Here is a 5,883-nt window from a genome sequence, read left to right as displayed (position 1 = left end):
AAGGAAGGATTAGGATGGTGGTTCAGGTGGATCAGCTAAGTCAGTATGGTCAATTTAGTCAGCTAAGTCAGTGGTTCTCAAATGGAAGAGATTTTGCCCCCCAGGAAATATTCAAAACCTGGAGATATTTGGGGGGGTATACTACTGGTATATTATTAGTATTAGTAGGTAAAGACCATGAACACTGCTAAACATCCTATAGTGCACAAGACAGTCCCCCACAATAAGGAATCTGGCCCAAAATATCAGTAGTGCTGAGGCTGAGAAACCCTGAACTAAGTTCTGGTAGGACAAATTCATGATACTCTTGGTGTTCAACTTTCATCATCGTCCCACAATGTTAGGTTACTAAGTTTGTACTAAAGTAATCAATATTTGAATGCACACACTGCTCCAACAATTATGTGATCCATTTTCCTACTTTAATGTAATGACAGTTGACCCCTATGCATCAAAATTATTTTAGTGGTGGACCTAAACAATATTATTGTTTATTAGAGTATGAGATAAGATTATTTTATTTTTTCCATGACTATTTTAAATTTTCAAAGAGAAAAAATAGTGAATCAGCAAAGAGTTAATGACAACTATTATAACATCTTATGTTAAAGGTAAAAAATAAAAATAGAACCATGCATAATGACCATAAGGCATATAATTAGCATTGATGGCTTTGATTTTAAATGAAACCCTTTCCTCAAAGTGCTTTTGCCTGTAAGAGAGGGCAGTATACAATATCAGACGTTAGTTTATTTCATTTCTCTCATCAGAGTTTTTTTTTACCACTTAGTGAGAAATATCATGATTAAGAAAAGTTCAAATGTTAGTGTAATTTTTATAAGGTATATATTTATTGTCAAATGTCCCTCTCAACTTCATCAATGAAAAGTACATGACCTGTGAATAAAAATATCTAAAACACGATGGTCTCAGTTCTCATTGTCTTCAGCTAAGATTTAATATGCTCTTTAAATTCTGTTCTAAAAGAAATGCAAAAATCTCAGGAGTAGCTTAAAAATTTTAGGACTCCATTTTACATTTGGTAATCTGAGCAGATGAGACATAATTTTCAAATGGCCATCAGCAAGAGGTATTAAACAATGTCCTGGGCTTTTGTTTTAGACTTGTGAATTCAGATTGGAAAATGGTTTTAGCAAAACCTTTGAGTATAGCTCATATAGTAATCCTCTATCTCTGGGACCTTGGTACATCTATAATGCTCCTCAGTTCCCAACACCCTTTCCTACACTGTTTCCATTCTTCCCTCCTTCACTTGGGTAAAGTTCCATAGCCGGAACTTATAAGGCCCTGCTCCCTTCAGCAGATGTTCCATTTGATCATTGACAGGTAATCAAAATGACCAATCCATACTCATCATCCCCGAAGTATAATTTCTCCAAGATACACCTGCATTTTAATATGGACCTTGTAGAAATAAAATGCTTTACATGAAAGCAGTGACTCCAAAGCAACATTAGTTGATTACCATATTGATTGCATTTTCAGCCTAATAGATTTATTAATATGTGAAAGCTGCAACTTAACTAAATAATAATTGAAATAATGAATTCATAGACCTAAGGAAATAAAATACAAAATAATTGAGAGACAGGTGTCTCTGATAGAAAGTGACCCTGATCATGGTAAATTATACACATGCATATTCAGTTATTATTGAAAAGGAATCAATCCTATCTAGTATTAATATACTTTGGTAGTAGAATCTGAAGGTTGTCCATTTTTGATAGATATTAATCTAAAAGATTATTCTAAAACTAATGTATTTCTTTGTTATAGTTGTCATTTTCAGGTTATTTTGATTTAAAACAATTGAAAGAATACAGTTAAAAGCTGTGTAAGTATTCATCATAAGATAAATAGTAAAGACACATCTACCAGTTTTTTAATGATAATTTCAGCTAAAGTCAGGTATTACATTTTACAGATGAACAGAATATCATAGGGCGATGTAGAAAGACAGATTCTATTAGACTAGAACTATACATAACTTGGCTTGAAATCTATTTTCTGTGACACTTAGAAGTGAGTGTGATATTCCTCTGGATTATCAGTCAAAATCCAAGAAAACATAAATAAATGGCTGAACTCCCATGGCATGAGAGGGAGGTTAAGATGCATGCTACCATGAAAAACTGTAAAAGCTGGGAAGGAGTAAGTCTGGATGCTACAGTTGAGAACATTAGGTGAAATGATAGATTGAAAATGATGGTTATACCAAGGGAGGAAAAAGATTTCCCAGTAGGAAGAAAATATAGAACATGATAAAATAGTATGTAGGAAGAGTCATAAAATAATGAATTGCTAAGAGGGAAAAATATGAGAAAAAATTTAAATGTTATAATCACTTATCACTAAAACATATTTTTTAAAGAATTATAGAAACACAGCATATTAGCTTTAGAATGAAGCAGAGAAATCATCTAGCATGTCTCCATCATTTTGAAAATTAAGAGACTGGGGTCAAGAGAAATAAAAGTTGTCTAAAGTCAAAATAAATCAGTGGCACAAGAGTAACATTTTATAGTATAATGAACGTATCACTTAAATGCTGCAGATAATTTGTTTATTTGAATTGGAGCCCAATCTCTCCCACACCAATTCTCCAAAAAAGCAAGAAGAAATATTATTCCATGGGTACTTTACTACTACTTACCTCTTAGCCAAAGATTATTGTTCATTTTAGACTGCTTTTATCCATATTGGAAAATAATAATTAGCATGTATTCATTGCTTACTGTGTCAGATACCATAAATATTTTTCTTTTCTCTCATTAGCTCTTACAGCAACCCTATGAGGAAAGCACATTCAGTGTCCCCATTGTCAGATTGAAAAATGTGGAGGCTTAACATGGTAGCAACTTGCCCAAACTCTTACAAATAAAAGTAAAATGACCAGAATTTTGAATCCAATAGCCTAATTTTGGACTCCTCCAGGCTCTACTGCCTCCAAAAGGTGGAACTTGCCCCTAATACCTAGTTTGTCAAGGCCCGTAGGGTAACAAAATGAACAAGGCTAAACACCCTCACTGTTCAATGAAGCACAACGTCCAAATTAAATTACATGCAAATAAAGTAACAAATAAAAGAACAGAAAGTTGCTTGGGATCTAAGTAAATCTGCAACAACAACAACAACAACAACAACAACAAAATTTCAAGGATAATACCTCTTGATGGAAAGTTTTGTTTGTGAGGTCCATTAATGAGGGTAGAAGCTTGGAATGAGTCAACAGAAACAGAGGTTGGCAATACAAAAGAGAGGAAATAATCCATAGAGCAAGATTCTTACAAAGATAAGAAAGGATGGGACTCAGATTACAGGTAAAATGATTAGCTTTGAAAAGGAAGCAGGATAACCCTCCCCTCTAAAAGGGAAAGAGGAAAACAAGGGTGTGGATGCAGATGTAATTTCTAATTTGGTAGGGGGGGTAATTTAATGGTATTCATTTTCTCTGTGAAATAGGCAAGAGGTAATCAACTGTAGAAAGTTGGAGGCTTAAAGAGATTGAAAAAGTTTTTGAAATAGCTGTTATACATAATGGAAGAAAGTTGACTGGAGAAATGTAGAAATATTTTCAGGTAACATTGAGGGCCCCTCTGAAAAAGTAAGTGACTGATGTAAATATTTTATTGTGTAATATACCATCTGTGGTGGTTAAATCTGTGTCAACTTGGCTGGACTAGTGTGTCCAGATATTTGGTCAAATATCATTGTGGATATTTCTGAGACAATATTTTTGAATAAGATTTACATTTAAATCAGTGGACTTTTAGTAAAGCAAATTGCCCTCCTTAATTTGGATGGGCCTTATCCAATCACCCAAAGGCCTAAATAGAACAAAAGGCTGACTTTCTTCTAAGCAAGGGGGAATTCTCCAGCATACTCTTCAAACTTCATGAACAACATTAGCTCTTTTCTGGGTCTCCAGCCTGCCAGCTTCCCCCATCAGATTTTGGACTCACCAAGCCTCTCCAATTGTATGAGCCACTTAAAATAAATCTCTTTCTAAATATTTATACATTTTATTGGTTCTGTTTCTCTGGAGAACTCTGATTAATACATCGCCTATACAGAAAACTGAATTAAGCATAAATATATAAAGAAAATATTAAAATTATCAACATACATGTTTATAGATCAAGAAAGAGAGCATTCCCAATGGTCTAAATATGTTATGCACCCCATCCTTATCCCAAGAACCATATTCTAAAATTGATAATAATTTGTAGAATTTTTTTCTTTTTCTTTTTTTTTAAAGATTTTATTTATTTATTTGACAGAGATAGAGACAGCCAGCGAGAGAGGGAACACAAGCAGGGGGAGTGGGAGAGGAAGAAGCAGGCCCCTAGCGGAGGAGCCTGATGTGGGGCTTGATCCCATAATGCCGGGATCACGCCCTGAGCCGAAGGCAGACGCTTAACGACTGAGCCACCCAGGCGCCCCATTGTAGAATTTTTTTCTTAATACCATGCAGCATTCCTTTATAGACTACAAAAAGGTAGATAGGCAGATTCAGCCAGAGTTATGTTTAACAGGATGGTACAATATAAGGAAAGTAGATTTAAAAAAATAAGAACGTTAACAGAGTGTCATTTATGGAATGGACCATAAAGGAAAAGAGGTAAGGTGATATGCTAGAAGGTAAAAAAAGACTGGAAACTTATGAAATATGGGCTTAAAAGGCAAGGACCACTGCTAGCTAATGATTATATGAATGGCTTCCAATATGCCAAAATAGTCTTAATTTGTAGTAAATATCCCCTAACATTTAACTGACTTCTAACTAATAAAACTATCTAATGAATTAACTTATTTTGATCTCCTGCTGTATGTTTTGCAACCAGTTTATACTTGAAAATTAATTGGAAAGTTATGTTGCTTGATTTTAGATGTATTATGGATGATTTACTGAGCTTTCCTTCTTCCAGGTGAGAATTGTTACATGTAGCATCAAGCCTTGGGACTTTGATTATCTGTGACTCTGTGTGCCAAAGCTGAACTCAAAGTAGTATATATTGACCTTGCCAACTCTCAACCCACCACTGCAGAAGTGAAAGAGTCTTTTCAAACTCTCATTAGGCTTCTTTACTTGATAAGAAGTCATTTCTATGGCCTATTGATTTCTAAAGTTTATGGATTTACCCTTAGCTATTGCCACACTTAATGTTATATGCCTCAGACCTATTCCAAACCAATATTTGCTTTTAAAATGAGTAAGCAAAATGTAAGTTTTAGGGAATTGCCTAGAAGTTATGCAAACCATTTATTTCTCTATTCACCAAAAATATGTCCTTGGATTAACCTAGACCATCAGGGAATAATATATTTGAATCATATTATTTAGGACTCATACAAAATTATCCTTATTGATGTCATTGTTTTACCTTCAAGAAGCTTATAAGGAAGAATCATTTGAAATGCTTCACTATATTTACTGTAAAACTATTACTGAGGCATTGTTCATATTACATAGCATCCTCTCTATAACAATGCGTTGGGAAATATTCTCATGTCTTAATATTAGTGAATGTATTTCTTTTATGAAACTGACTTATTTTTATCTTCTGCTTACTTTGAATCATGTGTCTATCTTTGCATTAAATGTTAGGAAGCTCAGAAGTAAATAGCCCACTTCTAGCAACTGTAGTGACATTGTGGCACTAATGCTCTGTATTTATATCACTCTTAGTTTTGTTTTATTTTTCTATGTTTATTTTTATTCTGCCCTGATTGATCTTGCTTATTTTTTGTTTCAGCCCTTTTGTGCTTTATGAATTTTATAAGCCACCTTAAATCCTTTTAGGAATAAGAGCATAAATCAGTAATTACACTATATATAAATTATGGACAATGAAGAAAACA

This window comes from Ursus arctos, chromosome X (genome assembly GCF_023065955.2).
Source record: "Ursus arctos isolate Adak ecotype North America chromosome X, UrsArc2.0, whole genome shotgun sequence".
Classification (NCBI taxonomy): domain Eukaryota; kingdom Metazoa; phylum Chordata; class Mammalia; order Carnivora; family Ursidae; genus Ursus; species Ursus arctos.
Note: the sequence above shows the minus strand (reverse complement) of the source record.